General features: G+C 52.4%; 1 protein-coding gene and 1 long non-coding RNA gene across 16 annotated transcripts in view; one reads left to right on the top strand and one right to left on the bottom strand.

Annotated features, from left to right (window-relative positions):
* The window catches only part of MYT1L (myelin transcription factor 1 like), a 427,147-nt gene that overhangs the window by 233,135 nt on the left and 169,652 nt on the right, over positions 1 to 24,360 (bottom strand). The window lies entirely within an intron of this gene.
* LOC109258737 (uncharacterized) lies at positions 5,405 to 6,521 on the top strand. Its single transcript, XR_002076398.2, has 2 exons — positions 5,405 to 5,889; positions 6,123 to 6,521. It is a non-coding gene; the product is annotated as an uncharacterized LOC109258737 (long non-coding RNA).

Below are 24,360 nucleotides of genomic sequence, written 5' to 3'. Positions count from 1 at the left end.
AGACACGGGTCACCCAGCCCAGTTATTAAATCCTTCAGCCGGGACGCCACGGCTGTTGATGAACCAGCACACCGCACCCCAGCTGTAATGCTCTGCATCACGGGAAAATCCGCTACTTACTTTCTTATTTCTGTAACGTCGTCTACTTCTGTTTATGGATGATTATATTTTATACCCAAGACAAGAATGACTCAACCAATCTTCAGAGAATATAATTTAATAGCGCGGTTTTGCGCAAGCTCTCGTGTGCGATACCAGCTGGAGTAAATAGTGTGTTGGTGAGAAGGTGGGGATCCGCTCCGTGGACCGGAGGCGGGGCGTCAGAGGTTTGGGGCGGAGGGCCCGTTTTCCACACGAGGAACTGCCGTTACTTCGTGATGGCGGGAGAACGGTTAATAAGGAACCCTGGTGCTGCCCAGAGGGGGGGCTGTCCACTCCTCTCTTTTTCTTACGACAGATGCTATCTCCTTTCTTCTTTCTTCTTTTTTTAAGCAAGACACATCAGCAGGGACTGGTTTCATAGTGATTAGACAACACTCTCCTTGTAAAGTTATCAAACCTCCTTAAGAAGGAGGTGTGCTCTACTCTCAAGAATTTCTTATGAATTACGTTTATACTTTCACACATTTGCGAAGCGAATGGATGTTTGGGAAGGTAAGTGGCCCAGCGCCTCTTGCCAGGCCTGAGGCCCCAACACGTCACCTTACGAGAAACACACAATAAAGATGGAGGTTTGTGTATGCCTACTGTGGTTCAGGGAAAACAAACAACTTAGTGAATTTCAAGAAAAAGATTAGGCTAAATATGTGTGTTGTGCCTTCTAGCAAGGACAGGATGATGTATGAAGGTAACTAGGGGGTCTGCATTTCTTTTTTTTTTTTTAATGTTTATTTATTTCTGAGATAGAGACAGAGTGCGAGTGGAGGAGGGGCAGAGAGAGGGAGACACAGAATCCAAAGCAGGCTCCAGGCTCCGAGTTGTCAGCACAGAGCCTGATACGGGGCTTGAACTCCTAGACCGCGAGATCGTGACCTGAGCCGAAGCCGGACTCTCAACTGACTGAGCCCCCCCCAGGCACCCGGTGGGGGTCTGCATTTCTTAAAGCAATTCTTGGTTGACACTGAAGAGCTGGCCCCCCAATTTGCGCTGTGTTTGAGCAGAGACGCCCAGCCTCCTGTGCGGAGCTCCGCGGGGCTGGCTCAGCGCGAGGATGAGGCAGAGAGACCCTTCAGGTGCTCGAGTGAAGCCCTGGGCAAGAACAGCGTGTGGAAACCTTTCACGTTTTCCTTTTGCTTTTTTAATGAGGGGAAGGATATGCTAGAGAGAGTCAGATAAAAAATGTTTAATGTCATCGATTTTAAACTGGGCTGTGCGCTCACTATAGTTCCTATTAAGACCCCGATCAAAGCAAAACCCGTCACGTTGAGTGGGAGCTCTCATGTTGGTGCCTCCGTGACGGAACCAGACGTGCCCTCTCAGTTTCCTGAGACACAAAAGTAACTGCGGCACTTGGTGCCCCTGCCCCTGTATTCTGTTGTCCGACAACCCTTTGGCTGCCCGGAGGTCGGCTGTGGGCTGAGAGTGGCCGTGGGGCAGACGGTGCTGGTGGCACGGCTCCGCCTGGGTCGGCGGCGGTCTGTGCCGGGTTAGCTGGCTCGGCCGCGCCGGGGGGGCTCCTCTACAGACACGGAGCGTCCTGTGTCCCTCACACGGCTGTGGCGGGAGCCCCGTTGCGTGCAAGAGCGCTCATGAAGCACTAGCGTGGGACCTGCGTGTACTTCAGGCACAGTCGAGGTGGCGAAGGAGGGGACGCATTATAAACAAAACACGTGAATTCCAGGATGACAAGGCAGGCTTTGGGGCTCCCGTCACGCTAAGGCCCCGCCTCGGTGTCCAACACAATCTACCCTGCACACAGTCGTGCAGGCGGCTGCACGTGGTGGCCCTTGGGCCAAATCGGCCCACAGCCTGCTTTGTAAATAAAGTTTTATCGGCACTCACCGTGCCCTTCATCTCCATGTCGGTTGTGCTTGTTTTTGTGGCACAGCAGCTGCATCGGGGACCGTCCAGTGGGCAGAACTGAAGCCGTTTACCATCTGACCTGTGGCGGACAGGGTCTCCTGTCTCTGGTGAAGAGCTAAGCGTCCAAACACCCAAGATGGCTTCCTGGAGCCACCAGTCTGGACGGGCAGGAGCCAGGCCTAAGCACTAGACTTCAGCACTTTTTTTTTTTAATGTTTATTTTTGAGAGAGAGAGAGAGAGAGCATGAGCAGGGGAGGGGCAGAGAGAGAGGCAGACACAGAATCTGAAACAGGCTCCAGGCTCCCAGCTGTCAGCACAGAGCCCGATGCAGGCCTCGAACCCATGAACCGTGAGATCACGACCTGAGTCGAAGTCGGACACTTAACTGACTGAGCCACCCAGCTGCCCCTCGAGCACTTTTAAAGAGACTTTGAATCTGTGGCATCTTCTTGTCAACATTTCCTCATTTTTTGCCCCCACTGTAACTGGCGGTAACTAAGGTAACACAATAATTTAAAACCGAACAGGATTACATGCTAGTTTTCAGAGAACAAAGGGCTGTATTTGATTTATTGCTAATTTGGAGGGAAGAGGGATTCTCAGGGTGGCTTCTAAACCGTGGCGGCCACTCTTGAAGTGTGCCGTGCTCCCAGCATGTGAGGGAACAGGCAAACACCGTGGACACCAGACCGGGGCTGACAGTGGCCCCGAGGCCAGGGCTCTGGGTTTGCCCAAAGGCGTCGGTCACTGACACCCAGCCGGGTCCCGCGATCTGGGACCCCGTTTGCAGAACCTGGGGTTGAGGTCCTTCTTGAAGAACGTCCAGCGAGTCTCCGAGTTGACTTGCGCCCGTGTCTACTGATGTGTCTGAATGCAACTACACTCACCAACAGACGAGATTTGGTCTTTCCAGCATGGGAGCTCGGGACGTGGGCTCTTACCCAAGAGCAGAGTTTTACCATATTGAAGAAGGAACACGGCAGAAGTGCAAGGCCGCCGCATTCAGAATGGCTTCGTGTTATGAACGCCTTGCCCCTCCCTGACCTTCCGAGAAGCCCGTCCTCCAGCCCAGATGCTGCCAACAGCGGAGGCACGTGGCGGAACCGAGGAGACGTGGCTGTACGGTCACAGCTTGTTCAGCGTGGCCAGATGTTAAATTGTTTTGTTTTATTTTATTTTATTTTTTATTTAAAAAAATTTCAAAGTTTATTTGTTTATTTTGGGAGAGAGAGAGAGCAGGGGAGGGGCAGAGAGAGAGGGGAGAGAGAATCCCAAGCAGGCTCTATGCGGTGAGCACAGAGCCCGATGTGGGGCTTGAACCCACGAACCACAAGATCATGACCTGAGCTGAAATCAAGAATCGCACACACAACCCACTGAGCTGCCCGGGTGCCCCGTAAATTATTATTATTTTTTTCACGAACAGACTCAGCAACCAGGCTCCCTCTTTGGCAAACGCCCCCATGTAGGGTCACATTTAAGAAAACACCGCTCTTTCTGTTCACAGTTTCCTCTGGCTTCCTCCTAAGCCCTTCTGCTGGCCTGTCCACCTGTGTCCTCTCTCAGTCCGCTGTCCTCCCCTCCTTGGATCACAGGCTTCCTGAGAGCTCTTTGGGACAGTACAGAGGTCCTTGGAGTCCCTGCTTTCTCCTACGACACTAACTTCTGTCAAGCCAGTAGAAGTCATTCCTTGGCAAAGACACGAGAAAGCAGGTTTGCTTGAAAACTGGTTAATGTTGATGCTAGGGCATCTTATGATCTAAATTTCTGCCAAGATTGCTCTACCACATCAATGTATTTTTCTTGTGACTTCTAACTTGTTTATATTATCATTATTATTTTTATTTTGGCTTATCCAAAAATACATGCCATCTGATTTTATATATTTAGATATATATTATGATTATACATATGTATATACATGTATATATATTTTTTCATGGTTATTTATTTTTGAGAGAGAGAGATGGCATCAGTGGGGGAGGAGCAGAGAGAGGGGGACAGAGGATCCGAAGCAGGCTCTGTGCTGACAGCGGAGAGCCCGATGTGGGTCTCGAACTCACGAACCGTGAGATCATGAGCTGAGCCAGTCAGATGTTTAACTGACTGAGCCACCAGGCACCCCTACGCCATCTGATTTTACATACAATCTTTGCATCAATTGCTTGTTTTTCTTTTTAGGTGTTGAATGCCTATTTTGCGATTTTGATTTATGGAACGTATTGTGCATGACAATGACGATTTGGTATGTGACAAATTGCTATGGCTGAGTTTTGGTCAACAAAGGCACTCATTTTTCTAGGCTGTGGCTTGTTTTTCCACCTCTCGTCCTGCCAGCACTTTGATGGTCGCCTGTCTGTGCCTGGGAACGGCCACCACAAGGGCAGAGGGATACAGCTCCAATCGGTCAATTCTTAACTGCTGAGAGTCTGTGGACCCCATGCCACTGATGTCAGAACCGTCCCTGAGAGATAATTACAATAATCATGGACAGGGGTGGGAGGGCTGTGGTTGCAAAGTCCTAATTAGAAACACGGGCTCCTCACTCACTGTGAGTGCTCGTTAGGTGTGGCCCGGGAAGTGCCGACTTTGGGCGTCGCACACAGAAGACGTCCACGGAAGGGGTCATGGATGGTCAGCGTGCGGAGACCCGGCTGCGGAGGCCGTTCTGGCAGCCGGTGTGGCCTTGGCCAGTTCAGGCCTTGGGCTCCTCCCCAAAGAGGGCGCTTCCTGTGGCCACAGGCCAGTCCCCGAGGGGACACAGCTGTGAGCTGTGGGCAGCCCACACTCCTCGCGGCTGGGCCATGAGAGTGTCGACACTGAAGGGCCGTCCGTCCTCTCTCTGGGGGTCTCATTCAGGATCGTAGTTTTGAGAGCCACTGACTGGAGAGCGACTCCAACCTGTGTATCTCAGCCCTGCCGTCCTCACGGAGCTCCAGATGCCCGCGGACCGCTGCTTCCCTGGCATCTCCACGTGATACCGAGAGGCACCTCCAGCGGAGCAGCGGGCGACTGCTGTGCCCGCCAGCCCTCCTCTGGACGAGGCGAAGGGAGAAGGGGGCTGGATGGAGGAAGGGATTTCAGCAAAGCGGTCGAGAACACGGGTACACGGGCAGGGCCAGGGGGAGCATCACCAGGCACCTGAGGAACGGGAGCCACTTCCCCGTATTGGTTTCGAGAACGGGTGGAGTCACAGGGCAGACTTAGAGACGTCTCTGACACGGGGAGCTGGCGTCTGTAGTGACTGTGTGCCGTGAGCCCTGGATGGTGGTGTGGGTGCCACGGAGGGACCCCCAGCGATGCCCTGTCATAGAGGGACCCCCAGCGATGTCCTGCCACGGAGGGACCTCCAGCGATGCCCTGTCATAGAGGGACCCCCCAGCGATGTCCTGCCACGGAGGGACCCCCGGTGATGCCCTGTCATAGAGGGATCCCCAGTAATGTCCTGCCACGGAGGGACCCCCAGTGATGCCCTGTCATAGAGGGACCCCCAGCGATGTCCTGCCATGGAGGGACCCCCAGCAATGCCCTGTCATAGAGGGACCTCCAGCGATGTCCTGCCACAGAGGGACCCCTGGTGATGCCCTGTCATAGAGGGACCCCCAGTGATGTCCTGCCACGGAGGGACCCCAGCGATGCCCTGTCATAGAGGGACCCCCAGTGATGTCCTGCCACGGAGGTACCCCCGGTGATGCCCTGACATAGAGGGACCCCCAGTGATGTCCTGCCACGGAGGGACCCCTAGCGATGCCCTGTCATCTCCAGAGCGAAGCCACCAGAAAGGAACGAGAGCTATTATTGCAAAGTCCTAATTAGAAACACAGGTGGATCTTGGGTGAATATTTCCTGTAATCGTACACGCAGGTGTAAGTATCTCAGAATGTTCCCGGGAAGGGGGGGAAATCAGTGAATCAGCCCCAGTGCTGAGAGCCTGGTGTGCACGCCCCCGTCTGTGCATGCCCTCCGTCTGCCATCCTGCTGGATGTGCTCTCCTTGGGTCACGTATGATCCCCTGATTTTCTCCTCACTCATGTGGAACACCCCGGTAGAAACTATCCCCATATCCAAATAAAAGCCTGTTCTGGATTATTCTCTGCAGCATGTGGACTTGGGACCATTATTTCTTTTCCAGCTTCCTGAGAAGAGAGTGTCACCATCAGAGCAAATCTGACAAATAAGCCAGAGGGCTGGAGGAGGACAAGTCCGCAGAGGGATTCGGGCATTCTGGCTGGCGCGTGGCGAGCACTGAATTCGGCTCGCGGACTGAACAGACCTCTCCCGGCCTGCGCGGCATGGTCAGCAAGGCATCTCTGCTTTTGGGAGTGTCTTTCCCAAACCATTTATTGGAAGACAAACAGCAAATAAATGGTCACAGTTCCCACTGGGACCCTCTCTGCACAGGAATAAGGAATCCCAGGGGGATAGCTTCTGTTTGCTGCCCCCGGAGCGTACGCGCAAGTCAAGGAATTAAAAACCACACGTGGGCTTTGCCAGCCGGCACCTGCCTTCCCTACTCGTGTGTCCTCAGGCTCCCTAATGTCCTCAGCAAGGGGTGCCCTGCCCTCTCTCCCTGACACCAAAATTGTGCGTACGTTGGTCAAAACAGGAGGCCTGTCTCTTAAGCTTCCGTGCCCACAATCGCAAATGATACAAGTGTTCATTTACTTATTTATACGACCCAGAAATAGCTAACGGAGTTTAAAAGTAAACAGCGTTTAAATGTGCCCCCCCGAGTCGACTGGTCGGGGGGGATTTATTACACGTTTAACATGTTCTTCCGTTGTTTATGTGAGACCACATTCCAAACAGAAAGAGTGAGTACGTTTTTACACACGGACGAGTGGAGCTTGCGGGCTTCCTACTGGGAAGAGGGCCACACGCAGGAAAGGCACTGGTGGGGGCGGGGCTGCTAGCAATGGTGGCCGGTTCCGGTCGTGGGCATGACAGTCGTGGGCCCCGACCCCCAGGGTCTTGCTACAAGTTTTCAGACTCTGGAAGGGGCCTGATTCCTGCATTTTCACGGCTCAGATGGCCCCTGGAGCACAGATGGACACTCTCAAAGGACTCTCACCTACACCAGCCCATCACCGGGAGCAATTTTGGTCCCTGCCCATTCGGAGGCCCTGCCTTTCCACAAAACCTTCTCTCCCTTGTTGCCGGTTGTGACGAGAGCCTTCGTATGAGCCTTAAGACCCGGGTTCAAAAATTAGCTCCGGGGCGCCCAGGGGGCTCAGTCGGTTAAGCGTCCGACCTCAGCTCAGGTCACAGTCTCACGGTTCAGGAGTCTGAGCCCCGGGTCGGGCTCTGTGCTGATGGCTCTGACGGATTCTGTGTCTCCCTTGCTCACTCTGCCCCTCCCTGCTCGTTCTCTCTCTCTCTGTCTCTCTCAAAACAAATAAAGAATAAACTTAATAAATAAACTTAAAAACCATGTGACCTCAGACCCACGCTAGTTATATCTGCCTGCTTGGATTACATTTGTCTTTTGGGAAGCCCCACTGTGTGCTAAGACTCATCGAGATCAAGAGTGCGAGCTGCCTCCACCGCGCTGGGGGCGTCGCAAGGGCTCAGGGAACGTTTGCTGCTGCCGTGTCGCTGTCCCGTGGTCACTAGGGTCGCAAGGGTGCCCGAGAGGGCGCTGCCGACACCGCCTCCCGTCGGGACCCAGGGCCGGTGCTCCCCCTCACGGCCTCCGCACCGCGCCCCGCTCCACGCTGTACGTGCAGGCAAGAACGGGCCCATTTTCACGTGAAAACGTGCCCAAAGTTCTGTCTTCACCGCCAGCCTAGGGGGCAGGTAGGGCTGTTTAACCCTGATAACAGTTATGAAAACGTTATTGCCCTGGTGACACAGACGGGGAATAAACTTGGAGACATCACAGGAGACATCACAGACGGCCTCCAGGCGAGAGACGTGCTGGGCCTCCCGGAACTCTGACATCAGGCCAGTGGCAACATGGCCCCAGATCCGAGCGCTGCTCCCGTCTGGACCAGAAACGGGAGACCCACGACCTGACTTTACCGCAAGGGTCTTCCTTATGGCGCCCACCCCCTGACCGGACAGGATAGGTCCGAGGTCATTACGAGGCCTGCTGCTGACCACGGACGGGAACAGTCCCTCCCCCTGCCCCCCTGCCTTGTAAAGCGGGCTCCACAGACCCTTCACGACGCACCTGTCCTTCTTCGTGGCACTTGCCACACTGAGCGATTCAGCATCTACTGACTTTTTAGGTGCTTAATGCATGTTTATCTCAGGACATCGTAAACGTTTTCAAAGCAGGAGCCGTGCAGTCACGATCGTATGCCCACTTGGGAACATAGTAAGCACTCAATAAATAATTGTTGGATGAAGGAATGAATGAATGAAGGGGATTTAGTGAATGTGTGGACACCACACGTGCAGCTCCAAGGTCTCCCCAAACAGTGACAGGGAAGGATAGGACGATCGAAACTGCTCGACTGTGGCCTCACGTGCGGTTTCCAGACTCCGCCGTCAGGCCTTGAGTCACGGCTCCCTCCCCCGCTGGCTGTTCCCTGCCTCCGAGTCCCGCCCTCAGCCTGTGCTTGCGGCTTTGAGCGGAAACTCGTATCGTCAAGCCAGCCTTCGCGGCCTCGCCTGCCTGTCCCCCTGCCGGGGACACACGTCCTCCTGCTCCCCCCTCCCCAAGTGAACTCGTTACCTTAACCGCCACTGCCCCGTGTGACATTCTAGCTGCTCCCTGCTGACGCTCCAGGCCGCCTACCCCGCTTTCCCCGTGTCCAGCGCAGCGAGCGCTCCCCGAAACCCCGCGTCGGGCGCGACACACGGCGCTGCTCTGCGCCGACCGCCAGCAGGTGCCCACGCCACGACGGCCACGCTGCCCTCGGCTTGTTCCCCAAACGGCCCCGCACCGAAAACGGCACGCAGCACGTGTTAAGTACATTTGCTCGCGATAAACAAATTTACAGAATCTCCACAGCAAAACTTCCAACAACTTAAGGGCAGCGACTGTGTCCCGAGGTCTTTGTCAATAGTGAGAGAGCCAAACGCAGAGCGCGGGTGTCCCCTCTCCAGGAGGGGTTTGCGGGACTCACACAGCCAAGGGGCCATCTCGGCCGGTTCTGAAACTTAGCGAAAAAGGCCAATTCGGCTGTGTTTGTCAAATAGGGGTAGGGTGCCCACCCAGCGCGGGCCGGGTGACAGGGACAGACACCAGGGCCTGTGGCTCACAGCCTTGGACGCAGGGTCACCGAGCAGCGGGCTCAGGGAGGCCGTGCCACGCGTCCGACGTGAAGGCCGCCAGGAGTGCAGACACGCGCGAGAGGAACAGAAAGTCGGTGAGCCCGACGCCTCCACACGGCGTCTGATCGGTGCCTCTCACAGGCCCCCGCTTCCCGCGGCCGCGATACTGGGTGAGAACAGCCCGTCTGGGGACTGGCAGCCCCGGGAGGCCTCTGTCCTTGCTGCCCCGTCCCGAAGCCGCTCACCCTCCCAGTGCGGAGCCTCCCGGTTCCATCCTCCCGAGGACACTGTCTCTACTGCCTCCCTCACGGCACTCACACTCACTTCTCAAATGGGGCTGTTCTCCCAGCTGTGTCCCTGTCCCCCGCCCACCCTGTGTCCCTTCCTGGTCACTGCCCTCCACCCACCCCATCTCCCTGGTCCCTGTGTCCTTGTGTCCCTGTCCCCTGCCCACCCCGTGTCCCTTCCTGGTCACTGCCCCCCACCTACCCTATCTCCCTGGTCCCTGTGTCCCTGTGTCCCTGCCCCCCGCCCACCCCATCTCCCTGTGTCCCTGTGTCCCTGCCCCCCACCCACCCCGTCTCCCTGGTCCCTGTGTCCCTGTGTCCCTGCCCCCCACCCACCCTATCTCCCTGGTCCCTGTGTCCCTGCCCCCCACCCACCCCGTCTCCCTGGTCCCTGTGTCCCTGGCCCCCACCCACCCCGTCTCCCTGGTCCCTGTGTCCTTGTGTCCCTGTCCCCTGCCCACCCCATCTCCCTGGTCCCTGTGTCCCTGTGTTCCTGCCCTCCACCCACCCCATCTTCCTGGTCCCTGTCCCCTGCCCACCCTGTGTCCCTTCCTGGTCACTGCCCCCCACCCACCCTGTCTCCCTGGTCCCTGTGTCCCTGACCTCCACCCACCCCATCTCCCTGGTCCCTGTCCCCTGCCCACCCTGTGTCCCTTCCTGGTCACTGCCCCCCACCCACCCCTTCTCCCTGGTCCCTGTGTCCCTGCCCCCCACCCACCCCGTCTCCCTGGTCCCTGTGTCCCTGCCCCCCACCCACCCCGTCTCCCTGGTCCCTGTGTCCCTGCCCCTCCCCTCTCCCTGGTCCCTGTGTCCCTGTGTCCCTGCCCCTCACCCACCATATATCCCTGGTCCCTGTGTCCCTGTGTCCCTGCCCCCCTGCCCACCCCATCTCCCTGGTCCCTGCCCCCCACCCACCATATCTCCCTGGTCCCTGTGTCCCTGTGTCCCTGCCCCCCTGCCCACCCCATCTCCCTGTGTCCCTGTGTCCCTGCCCCCCACCCACCCCATCTCCCTGGTCCCTGTGTCCTTGTGTCCCTGTCCCCTGCCCACCCCGTGTCCCTTCCTGGTCACTGCCCCCCACCTACCCTATCTCCCTGGTCCCTGTGTCCCTGCCCCTCGCCCACCCCATCTCCCTGTGTCCCTGTGTCCCTGCCCCCCACCCACCCCATCTCCCTGGTCCCTGTGTCCCTGTGTCCCTGTCCCCTGCCACCCCATGTCCCTTCCTGGTCACTGCCCCCCACCTACCCTATCTCCCTGGTCCCTGTGTCCCTGTGTTCCTGCCCTCCACCCACCCCATCTTCCTGGTCCCTGTCCCCTGCCACCCTGTCTCCCTGGTCCCTGTGTCCCTGCCCTCCACCCACCACATCTCCCTGGTCCCTGTCCCCTGCCCACCCTGTGTCCCTTCCTGGTCACTGCCCCCCACCCACCCCGTCTCCCTGGTCCCTGTGTCCCTGCCCCCCACCCACCCTGTCTCCCTGGTCCCTGTGTCCCTGCCCCTCCCCACTCCCTGGTCCCTGTGTCCCTGTGTCCCTGCCCCCCACCCACCATATCTCCCTGGTCCCTGTGTCCCTGTGTCCCTGTTGGCTGAAGTAGAGGAGCCCCTGAAGCCCGTGTGTGTGTCGCCCGGGCTTTATCTCCCTCTGGTCCCTTCCGGGGGCCTGCGCCTGTGGCTCGAGCACGCGTGGCCTCAGGGCCAGGTACTGCGGGTGGCAGGACAGGATGCCCTCAGGGTGCGGGGACGTGCAGGGGGCCTGTGCTGAGACACCGCTCACCTGAGCGCAGGCAGGATGGAGACGGTGCCCCAGGGGCGTGCGCACGATTTGTGGGAGCAACGCTCCCCAATCCCGAGTTATTCTCCGGTAACTGTGTTCACTGGACTGGACAAGGAGGGTCACCGGGATGAAACGTGAGGAAATTCTACGCAAGAGGAGGTCACTTGACACAAAGAACCGAAGCGATCGAAGAGGCCTCAGCACCAGTGGGCTGTGGGAAGCTGGGAAGCCAGCAGTCTCCACTGTTTGTGCCTCTCTTGTTTTAAAAGTTTATTTATTTATGAGTAAGTAAATGAACACCCACGTGAACGGAGGAGGGGCAGAGAGAGAGAGAGAGAGAGAGAGAGAGAGAGAGAATCCCAAGCAGGCTCCACGCTGTCAGCACAGAGCCCGATGTGGGGTTGGAAGTCACGAACCGTGAGCACGGGACCTGAGCCGAAACCAAGAATCGGACGCTCAGCCGACTGAGCCACCCAGGTGCCCTGTTTGCTCTTCTTACCATGATTTTGCTTGTGTTGGGATACGAACTTGATATGGTGACGAGACGCCGCGAGCACACACGGTCTGCTGAGCCTAACCGCTCACCCCCAGGGTTCGTTCTGTTCTGTGACCCATCAGTTATAGCGGCTTCTGAGCTCCTGCCTCCCACCAAGGCTGCCCGGAGCCTCATGAGAGGAATTAGGGACGCACAAGCGTGCCTGGCGAGGGAAGGGACCAAACCAAGTGGGAAAGAGACGCAGAGCTGAGGAGCGGGTGGGACCCACCAGGCAGCACGCTCCCAACTTTCTTCAAGACACTGAACGTAAAGAATCGCTTAAGATTTTTCGAGCCGAAGTGCAAACCTACTGATCAATAAAATAACTGGATAATCATATTGCAATTAAAAGATTAATTAAAGGTAACAAGCGAAGTAATTGATACATAAAAACTGAAACTGTTTCCTCAATATTATCGTGAAGGTATAAATAAGGCTGCATAAAGCTTTCAAAATCAATGATCCCAGCAATTCCTGAAGAAATTCGACTCAGATATCTCATACCCATAAAACCAGTTAGAAGGAATCCCTGATTTAAATAAGGAAGCGTGACAGGTCTGTATTAATGTAGGCTACGTGTGAAATAATTGAAAGTCCCACAGATGTTAAGCGCTACCCCAAAATAACAGCAAATTCTGTCTGCCTCAGCCCCCTGGGGACTGCCGGTCAATATAAAATAATTCCAGCCATTTTTCTCAGGGTTTTTTTTTTTTTTAATCACATGAAATTTGGATTGCTATGACCAAAGAAAGTATGCACATTTACTAATCACTAATCAGACGGTCTCTGCAGATGAACTATGGCCGCAAAACGTCGGGTGCGCACTCGGCCATCTTGTATCCAGTCTGGAAGGCCAGCGTTTCCGTGATAAAGTAAAAGAAGGGAAATGGAATGAGAAGCCATCTCATTGGGAATGGGGGGTGGTGTCTGGGTCAGGGGCCACACGCTGAGCTCCACACAGAGTCCGTGTCAGGGCTCGGAGGCCCCAGCCACACCAGGCAGGTTGGAGATTCAGCCGTGGGGTCGGATACAAATTGGAGCGCGAGGCTATCTCTTCCTACTGGCTGGGTGTGTACTATATTGAAGTTTTACGTTAATCCCCGGATCACGGCCTCACACGGACAAAGTCATGACCGTGAACATTTCACACTGGTAGAGAACGGATGTCTGTCACAGCCAAACAGAAGCCGGGGAGGACGGGCTATGCCACTGCTAGGACCACACGTCGGTTGTAATAACATAGTGCTCCAACTATCAGGAAATGCATTTTCCCTTATAAATAGGCACTTAGGAATTCGTGTTTCCTACAAATAAATAGTACTCTGTGAAGGGTGTGAGGAAAAGCAAAAACTCATAAATACCTCATTTTGTTTGGGAGTCATTAACCGCCAAGCAATTAAGGGAAACTAAAAATTCGGTTTTTGTGTAATGAATATGTTAAAAATTCATCTCCGTGCAGGCCACTGTATTATGTCTTCGGATTTCCACGCGTGAGTCAAGGATTAAGTGATCACTGTCCCACACTGTAAGGAAACATTTCTCTGAACGGGGGAGGGGCAGAGAGAGCCCCTCCCTCCGCGGGAAGAGGACAGAGGCTCACCCTTTGGTCCGCGCCTGGAGCCGAGGCCAGCCTGGGCTTAAAGGCCGTTTGTGACTTGTTTGTCCCTTGCTAGGAACAACAGCTAACATCACGATTAGTTAGCAGGGACACAGGAGGCACTGATGCCAACATCCTCCTGTTGGAAACAGTACTGGACCATGTAAATGTTTATATGTGCATTTTAAATCGAATTTCAAATCATTATTTCAAATGTCCAAGCTGAAATACATTAACTTTTGTCCAGATTGACGGCAAAACGCACATTTTGAAATTGATGGCCATTTTGGGTGACTTATGAGAAAAAGGTAGTTCTCCGAATTGCCTACAATCTGAAAGAAGAAACATTTATGTGTGTGGGTGTGAGAGTGTGACAGTATATGAAGGTGACAGTGTGAGTGTGAACGTGGGAGTGGGTGAGTGTGAGAAAGAGTGTGTGAGTGCATGAGCGTGAGTGGGTGTGTGGGTGAGCGTGTGAGTGTGTTACAGTGTGTGAGTGGGTGTGTATGGGTCTGTGAGTGTGTGTGAGAGTGAGCGTGTGCGTAAAGAGGATAAAGGGAACTCAGGTGATGCAAGCTGCCCGAGGGCAATGAAGGGGACCCCCTGCCAGGTGGCGGTGAGGACGCGTCTTCACACGACGTGGTCAGAGCCTCTCGCTCCGGGAAGCGTGGGTGCCTCAGTAAGGTCTCATGTTATCAACCATCAAGTTCATCTCAGGAAGCCTTTTCTCCTGGGAGGGACGCACGCTGGTCACTGACCCCCCTTCCCCGTGGCCCCGGCTGTGAGTGGTCCGTGCACCTGCAAAGCCGGCCTCGGGTTGACCCTGGGCAGCCACTTACAACAGGAAGGTTTGGCCCACGAGGACCCCATCCCCCCTCACGTAGCGGGGTTACTCTGACCGTCGTGTCGCACACTGCCTGTCAGCTGCCTGGTGGCCTGGCCTTACGAAGCTCCTTTCCAAAGAGAGCACTCCCCTCTCTGCCTTTGTCCTCTTTCCACTAAGGGCTTTGTTATTTGTTTTTATTTTACAAGATAATTGTAAAGTCAATACTGCCCTTGTTCCCCATCTCATTCTCTTCACCCTAAATGATGGCGCCCGGAAGGCAGGCTGCTTGCAGGGGTGAGGAGTGGGTGTGATGCTACAGAGGCGGCTCTCTTGCCAACACCGACCCACCGGGGGACCTAAACAAAAGACGCCGGGAGTCCGGAATCGGGGACATGTGAACCACGTTACTGCTCGGAGAGGGCAGCCTGTAAAGTCTAGAGCGTCGCGCCAGGCCGCCCGTTCCCGCCTTGTGGAGAAGAACATGCACGTCCACACACGCATGTGACGTGCCCTCCCCCCCCCCCCCCCGCCAGGGCGGAGCCCGGCACGCAGGGTATGTGGTGCCTTCTGTGTGACTGGCGTGAGAATAATCCTGCTCGCGTGGAAGTCAGTTTCAGTGCCAATGTGAGTTTCAGACGTGTGGCCACCAGGTGGCGGTCATTGCCACCGCGGAGCCAGCGCCCAACAAACGGTGACCCACATACAGCAGCTCTCCTGGGGGTCAAGAGGTGGCCTCCGATCGAGTCTGGCTGACTTAACTGTCAAGTTTTTATCGTTTTATAATTTAATTCCTCAAAAATTGTTTAACATAAAAAATAATTCTGCTTAACAGTCATTCTGTCTACTCTCCCTGTAAATTACTTAAAGATGAGACAGAATCTAGTTTTCACTCATTAAGGTGTTCGCTATCCTCCCCAGACGCATCCTTGTCCCCCACCCAGGACAGGGGACGCGGCACTCTGGGTTGACTCAATGTCCTTCCTGTTCAGATTCCTGGTTCCTTCCCCCTTACGAGGCGAAATGGAGAAGGAAAGGCCAGTCAGCACGATGCCGCCTCCAGAAACCATTCTGTGTCTGTCTGGGAGGAGAAAGCAAGATCTTGCAAGATTCTTTTTAAATTTTCCTCCTTCAACAATTCTTGCCATCTTTTTCTAGGACCGGTTACATCTGGGTTTGCTCAGAGCACTTACGTTATCTATCATGTGAGCCCTGCATCGTAATGAAATCACTGAGCATTGACTGTGGGCACGTCTGGTGTGGGCACCGGCCTCAGACGGTCCAGATTGGAATCGGAACACTATCTCCTCCTACACACGTCGTCTTGGGCCATTTACTTGAATTTTCTGAGCCTCAGTTTCCTCAATTGTGATATGAGAATGGGAACATTGCTTCCTTCACAGGGGACCCCAAAGGTTCAGGCATCCCCACTCAGACAGCGCCCTGAACTGCGCCTGGGACATAGATGCTCAGGGCAGGCGCCAAGGTCAGCGTGGACTGTTTGCATATGGCAGACGTTATGCTCACTGAAGGGCGGGGAAATAAATCTGTGTTCGTCTCTGTAACGGTTGGAGAAAACATAACCTCTCTATGACACACTATGCTTTACAAAGTGATTCACGTACAGGCTCTAGGTCAAAGGAACCCTGATCCTCTGGACAAAACAGAGTATTTAAAGCACAATGTAAATTGCTTGCACATTGGCCGCTGTGTAGTCCGGGGACATGGTCAGAATTTATCGGTGTGTGAGTCCAAAGTTGCTCGTCCTCTGTTCTCTCTCAGAGAGAATTCTGGGTTTGCGCACAACTTGACTTCCCCACCCCCTGAGGGCTCTGTCTTTGCCAGATGGGTTCCTGGACTTTCATGCAGAGATGTGCTGGAGGGAGCCTGTTAGGGAGTGTGTCTGAGAGAGAGAGAGAGAGAGAGAGAGAGACAGACAGAGAGAGCCCGGAGGGGAGACAGGGCCAGACCCACAGTGACAGCTCTGTGTGGCGATGGGGGAGGAGCAGAGGGTGAGGGTCCAGGTGTAGACGCAGGGTAAAGAGGAAATGAAGCTGAGAGGGTCAGGGAAATCTCAGCGGGTTTCCACAGGTCAGTGATGTGCCCCCACCCCGTGTTTCTCTCCCAGACATTCCGGCAAAGTACAGGACCGCCAGCCCCCATTTCTTGGGCTGTAGAACCACTGAGAAGGGACGTGAAGGTTCTGGCTTGTACTGGCTTGCACGGTTTTTGTTGACTCCTAGCATTTCATGGGTGCTGCTTGCTTGGAGTCGTGTCATGCATTTTGGAGCCTGTGGTTGGCAGGGAGAATAATGTTCCCCCCGAAGGATGTCTAAGGCCCAATCTGGAACCTGTAAATGCGGAAAACGGCAAAGGGAGTGTGTAAGGGTGCTGAGACCAAGGACCTTATGTGGGTCCCTGAGCGGACCCAATGGGGTCACAGGGAGAGGAGGGAGACAGGAGGGTCAGACAAGGGGATGTGAGGGTAGAAGCGAATGATGGCAGCAGGGTGACGGGGCCGAGAGCCCCAGAGGTGGGGTTGCACGATGCCTCCAGGAGGGGCCCAGCCTGGCTGACCCGGGTCCGATCTGGCCTCCAGAATTGTAAGGTTTGTGATGGGTAAGCTGCTGAGCCTGTGGTAACTCGTGAGGGCAGCAGCGGGGACCCCACACAGCGACCTCGTCAGCTTCTGTCAAAAGCTCTCGGAGGCCTTGCAGGCACCTTGGTGTCTCATTTCCCTGCGAGGCTCCCCCGGCCTAAAGGGGGACACCCGGCTATGCAACGTTTGCCTCCCACATGACGTGGAGACACAAACATACAAACAGAATTAGGAGAGTGCCATAATAAAGCACAAGTTGTTCTTTATGTTTATTTAAAAAATTTTTAACGTTATTTACCCTTGAGAAAGAGAGAGAGAGAGACAGAATGTGAGCAGGGGAGGGGCAGAGACAGACGGGGACACAGAATCTGAAGCAGGCTCCAAGCTGTCAGCACAGAGCCCGACGCGGGGCTCAAACTTACAAGCCACGAGATAGTGACCTGAGCCGAAGTCAAACGCTTAACCGACTGAGCCACCCAAGTGCCCCAAATCAAAGAATTTTTTAAAGCTCTTTGGCTTACCATCCAGGTTGTAAAGTTTAACAGTGACCTAAGGTTAAATGCCCAGCTCTGTAAAGTTCTGCCTGTGCACACCCATAGTATGACTGCCTCAACCTAGAGAACATCCCGCCAAGTAGAGCACTTCCAGAATTCCAGAAGCTTCTTTCCTCCTCCTCCCAGTGAGCAGCCACTACACTGACACCCATGGGCTCTTCTGTTCTTGAATGTCAGGTCAAGGAAGCACACAACACATGCATTTCTGGTCTGGTTCTTCCTTTCAACACGGTCTCTGTGGGGCTGAGCCAGCTGTTTAAATGTGGGTATTTGCTCCTTTCTGTTCTGGGGCCGTAATCCATGGTGCAGATTCCACCGGGCAAAGAATATGGTGGAAACAGGCTACGGACAGTTTGTCTCCCCAGCAGAAGGTTAGAACCATCAGCACGTTTCCCTGCTTCTGCGTGACCTCCCGTACTTCTTAGCGGTGTGATTGGGGAGCCATTGGGCTCTGAGTCAGAAAACTGGACTTAAGTTCAGTTTTCCATTTATGAGTTTCATGAAATGCGGTAAATCACTAATCCTGTCTGACTCTCTCCAAAATAATTGTATTAGTAATGACACCTAACAGATTTCCTGTGATAATTAGACTACATAATCTATAAAATCATTTTTTAATTTATTTTAATTAATTAATTTATTTAGAGAGAGACAGAGAAAGTGAGCAGGGGAGGGGCAGAGAGGAGAGAAGGAGAGAGAGAGAATCCCAGGCAGGCTCTACACTTTCAGCGTGGAACCCGATGCGGGGCTGGAACTCGCGAACAGTGAGATCGTGACCTGGACCGAAACCAAGAGTTAACCGACTGAGCCGCTAAAATCATTTTTAAATTGAAAGGAGCAGAAAGGTGCTATAGATACTAAACAACAGCAACTGTGCTTTCTGGCTGCTTAGAAGACAGTAATAGAAACCAGGAAATAACCAGACCAGACCACTACCTGTAACACACTGGTAAAATCTCTCTGCTTTTAAACCTTTAAGTTCAAAATGGGGATAGCATTACCCATGGTGGCGGACGTTACAGGTTGTTGCAAGAGTCAATATCGACACAGCCCGTAGAAGCACTTGCTAAAGGCATAATTAGTAGCAGTGAGGGTTATTCTGTATAAAAAAGTTGGTCTAACGTATCTCAGCTGTGTATGTCCATTAAAATTATTTATAAAATTATCAATATCAGTTATTATACCAATAAAGAAAATACTAATAGATAGCAAAGCAAGAGATGAAATTCTCCAGCAATTTTCAGTATAGAATAGTCATAAATGGCTACCAAAATTTAATAGCAGACGTCAAATTGAAGAGTAAAATATCAGTAGCTTGGTATAAGATCAGGAAAACGAGATGTGCCTTACCACCACTCGTGTGGAAGCTCCAGTTAACAGAGTGAGTGAACTGCTCACTAGGATGGGCATCAGTGGTAAAAGAGTGGATGCTTTATTTGCAGATGAAGCGATTTCATACCAAGGAAATAGGAGAAATTCTTCCGAGGAATGTAAAAATCAGTAGAGAACTCGGTGAATTACTTGGAGTCAAGAAAATCTACCAGAATTAACTGACTGCGCCCGTTTTGAATCAGCAGCCAGCACAAGGATACAGAAACCCCAAGACAGACCCGCAGGTCTGGATTATGGGGAAGGACGCGGTGCCATCACGGAAGACGGCAGAGAAAGACACGTCCAGTCGCGATTGGCTGCGCCTGCATCAGTCTCCACACCGGTTCATTGAGGGGAGGTGGAGTGTTTGTTAAATTTATTTTATTCTATTTTTAAAATTTTTAATGTTTATTTTTGAGAGAGAAGGGCAGGGCAGAGAGAGAGGCAGACACAGAATCCGAAGCAGGCTCCAGGCTCTGAGCTGTCAGCACAGAGCCCGACACAGGGTGAGAGATCATGACCTGAACTGAAGTTGGATGCTTAACCGACTGAACCACCCAGGCGCCCCTGATAAATTTGTTTAAAATTTTTTTTTACATTTATTTATTTTTGAGAGACAGAGAGAGACAAGTGGGGGAGGGGCAGAGAGAGAAGGAGACAGAATCTGAAACAGGCTCCAGGCTCTGAGCTGACAACACAGAGCCCGACGTGGGGCTCAAACTCATAAACCATGAGATCATGACCTGAGCCGAAGTTGGACGCTTAACCCACGGGGCCACCCAGACACCCCCCTGATAAGTTTATTTTAAAGTTAACTTGGCAAACTATGTGGGAGTTGTCAGTTAGGTAATGCTGGATGAATATTTAAGGCTCACTGTAAAGTTAATGTTATCAGATCAGTATGGTATTAGCACAGAGATGGAAAAAAACCAAAACAAAACAGATTACCAAAATGGAATAAGGAGCTTAGAAATATCTCCAAATACATAGGACAAATGTTACATGATAAAGACAACACCGTCCCCGAGCGTGAACGCTGCACCGGTCCAGGAAGACTGCCAAGCTGAGAGCCCACACGGCGGAAATACAGACAGATCGCACTACCACACGCACGAATGCAAGCTGCGTATTAAATGACAATACACGTTTCTTTAAGGAGCTATAGATACATCGGAAAAGATTTAGGTGACTACGATTGTAAGACAGGAGTGACTTTCTTAAATATCATAGGAACTACGTGGGTCACAAAATTAACAGATGTGGCTATGTAAAAATTTCCGTATGTGGTAGAAGGCACCACGAATGCAGTGAGCAGTCGAATGACAGACTGAGAAAAAAGATTCACGATATATGACAGGAAAAGAATTGGCGTCCCCCAATATAAAGAGATTCTGGAAATTTGACAAGAAAGAGCCAACCTTGTAGAAAAAGGGTCAAGAAGAGGGAGAGCAAGTCAGAGCCGTGGAAGCCCAAATAGTGGAAAACATAGAATTGATGCCTTAGTCTTTTCAGTCAGAAAGATGTATATTGAAATAATAGAACATCTTCATCAATGAAGTTGATAATATCCACAGGTTGTGGTGACAGAATAGATCGTTGTGGCATTGTTTGCAGAAATCTGACATTACCGATTACAATTTTGAATGATATCCCCATCGGCCGGCAGCCCAATCTATGGGAGTGTCCCCTGCAGGTGGCTGGGTTTACGCACACAGAGTGTCTACGACAGTGTTGTTGGGGGCGGAAACGCACTGGGGTCCACCGAAGGGTCTACAGACAGAGCGGGGAAGCTGTGGACGATTTTGCCGCTAAATGAAAATCATGAGATAGACTATGATATTTTGATCAGGAATGATGTGCAGGATACATGATTAAGTAAGAAAAGGAAGTCACAGGGCACAGCTTTCTAGCATAACCGCATTTTTACTGTTTTGTTTTGACATAGATGCGTCTTGGGGTGGATCCAAGCAAATGTGAGCTCCTAGACAGAACGAGGAGAGTGATGTGAGCACTGCCTTCTTCTGTTTTGTTCGCTCAGTTTGCTATAATCTTAGCTTCGAAAATTCAAAGAGAAATCCAAAAAGAAAATCTTTAAAGCAGTTTTTTTCACAAATATGTTTATAAATCCCAGTCAGAAATGTTAACATCAACAATGCTAAAAATAAGCAGTCAGTATTGAAAGGGACAAACGTGTCACCTGTACAATTTGCCTAAAGTTGAAGCTTCCAAGAGAGCAGTCTGTGTCGCAGGGGGTCTTGGATGAGCAGAGCAAGGGTGTTCTCAACGCGAACATCTGTCTCTGGGGCAGAGCCATGGTGGGCCCTCCTCATCCCAACTGTGAAGAGCTTTGGTGACCCAGTGGGAGAGGGGACACAGCAGCTCATATGGGGCAGGGGACATGCTCGGAGGAGGTCCATCCATCAGTGGGAGGGGGCGTGCTGCTGGGTACAGGGAGGACGTAAGTCCCCAGCCGGAGACACGACGGGGCGAGACCGGGCTTGCAGCTTCGAGCTCACAACACCACACACGAGCGTCTTCGTAATTTGCAGAGCAGCTGTCACTTTATCTTGTTAATAAGTATGCAAGTATTGCTTTTTTATGAAAGATGACATTTTATTGGTGGAAGACCTGCCCAGAGAGTTTGTTTTCTTGCCGATTAGATTTAGGAGCATGACGCCCGCCATTAGCCTTCAGGCATCTGGATGCAGAGGTGACAAATGCATCAGGAACTAAATGAGAGGCTGGCAGCTTGGCTCACGCTCGACTCTGGCCTGTCACACGGCCACCGTGGGGAGGGGGCCTGGGGGAGGGACCACTCGGCTCGTGACCAGCTGTCCCTGTCAACACTGTGCTTTCAAAAGTAATCAGAATTAGCCGGGAAACCATGGGGCCACTAGCAACCAGCCGTGTCTGGGGCCACATGCCCAGCTTCTCCGTGTCCTGGACAAGGACCACTGCTTTAGAGACCACCTCCTCTAAGGTGACTCAAAGATACTTGGTCATTCCAGGTCAGAGCCCAGGGGTCTCTTAGAGGCCAGTGTAGGTGACATCAAGAGACTAAGTCTACAGAAGTCGAATGCAGTAAGAAAGGCAGTCTTCTCCCGTGGGTCAGAGACACTCACTGGGTGTGTTGGATACGTAGCGGGTTTCTTGGTAACTCAGCTTGAGAACGTCCCGCCTGTCTCCTGGCCACAATCTTCCCTTTTCCTGTCTACTGACAATTGCTAATTTGTGAGAAGTGTCCCAACAAGAAGAGAAGTACCATCTCCTCATGTTCCTTCTGGAACTATTGTCTCTTCTGGATACAGAACGAACATGTTAGGAGACGTGCTGTCTGAACGCCTGGGGATGGCACCTACCGTGCTAACATTGCCCAAACTGCTCGTCTCCAAAGGTCCTTCGGTAGATTTCAGAAGATCACAGTAAGTAGTGTAAAGTGATGTCCTAGGTGGGCTCATTAAAACTCATAGCATGATCCTCCTACATACAATTAATGTTCATCAAGCCCAGCTTCACTCAACACGCACAAATTATGGGGGGAAATGTAGAACTTAAAAAAAAAGTACAGAATTTAGCAAAAAAAAGGGGGGGAAATTCATTTGAAACAATCAAAGTGGATCACTCATTATTTTCAAATGTGCGTATCTTTTAAGTTGTTAATTTTATGTCATTTCTCTCGGTTAAATCCCAAAGAAATCAATTTCCTAGGACCAGCCCAATGCAGACTCCATGCGCACAAACACACGATAGCTACCGCCTTTTCCCGGTAAGTGCTTATAAAAGCAAAGCTATTTCATTCACGTCTCACTATACAAAATGTTTACTTTTAAAAGGCCACACGGAGAACAGGCTGGGGTTGCTGGAGGGAAGCGGCTGGGTGACGGGCATTGAGGATGGCACTTGTCGGGATGAGCACTGGGTGTCGTACGAAGTGATGGATCACTGGGTTCTACTCCTGAGACCAAGACTACACTGTGTGTTAACTAACTGGAATTTAAATAAATAAATTTAGAAAATAAAAAAAAATAAAAGGCCACCAATAGCGGATTCATTTTTCAGTTAATCTGCAAAATCACAACACACCCTGAGTTTTCCGTGTTCTGACTCGGTGCTGATCTGACCCAGCGAAGGCCCTGCTGTGGGGGAGAGGGAGGCCCCACCACCCGAGGACCCACTCTCTGTCCTCCAGCTCCTTGTCCTGAGTCTGCTTGGTGACGTGTGCTTATGGACGTTCCAAATGCCCCAACTGCTCAAACACAAAATAAATGCCGTGAGACTTAAAAAGAGAATAATTTCTTTGAATTTTTTACGTCGCGATATTCATCTATTCATAGGAGAATAAAAATTTCACTTTTCTTTGAACAGCACTGGTTGCCTCCCTCAAGGCCTCGCACCCCTCGGAGGCCTTCGGTCCAAGGAGCTGAAGGCTCTCGTTATTCGTGTGATGGTAACACGGCGTGTCGACATCTCCCAAACTAAACCTTCCCTGGAACTCCGTCTGCCCTCTGCGTGCCCCAGGCTGGGGGACTGCGTCTCTGTCCCTGCAGGCACTCACTCCCGCTCGAGCCTGGGCCGCACGTGTGTCCCTGCTCCCACACCACAACGTTGGCTGTCCCGGGTGGGTGTCCTCATTGCTGCGACCCAGCCACCTGCACACCCTGTCCACACTGCTTCCCCCGCAGAGACCTCGCCACCTGAAATCTCTCCCTCAGATCCACTTCCTTTCTCCTTTCTTCTTTTTTTTAAATATAGTTTATTGTCAAATTGGCTAACATACAGTGTGTACAAAACCCATATGCTCTTGGGTTTTGGGGTAGATTCCCTGGTTCATTGCATACATAAAACACCCAGTGCTCATCCCAACGGGTGCCCTCCTCAATGCCCCTCGCCCACTTTCCCCTCTCCCCCACCCCCCATCAACCCTTAGTTTGTTCTCTGTATTTAAGAGTCTCTTGTGGTTTGCCTCCCTCCCTAACTTTTTTTCCCTTTCCCCTCCCCCATGGTCTTCTGTTGAGTTTCTCAAGATCCACATATGAGTGAAAACATATGGTGTCTGTCTTTCTCTGACTGACTTATTTCACTCAGCATAATACCCTCCAGTTCCATCCACGTTGCTGCAAATGGTCAGATTTCATTGCCAAGTAGTATTCCATTGTATACATAAACCACATCTTTATCCATTTGTCAGTTGATGGACATTTAGGCTCTTCCCATAATTTGGCTATTGTTGAAAGCGCTGCTATAAACATTGGGGTACAAGTGTCCCTATGCATCAGCACTCCTGTATCCCTTGGGTAAATTCCTAGCAGTGCTATTGCTGGGTCTTAGGGTAGTTCTATTTTTAATTTTTTGAGGAAACTTCACACTGTTTTCCAGAGTGGCTGCACCGGTTTGCATTCCCACCAACAGTGCAAGAGGGTTCCCGTTTCTCCACATCCTCGCCAGCATCTACAGTCTCCTGACTTGTTCATTTTAGCCACTCTGACTGGCGTGAGGTGGTATCTCAGTGTGGCTTTGATTTGTATTTCCCTGATGAGGAGTGACGTTGAGCATCTTTTCATGTGTGGGTTGACCATCT

This window comes from Panthera pardus, unplaced genomic scaffold (assembly GCF_024362965.1).
Source record: "Panthera pardus isolate Hobbes unplaced genomic scaffold, ASM2436296v1 HiC_scaffold_26, whole genome shotgun sequence".
Taxonomy (NCBI): domain Eukaryota; kingdom Metazoa; phylum Chordata; class Mammalia; order Carnivora; family Felidae; genus Panthera; species Panthera pardus.
The sequence above is the reverse complement of the archived record's forward strand: the minus strand, read 5'-3'. Positions and strand labels throughout refer to the sequence as shown.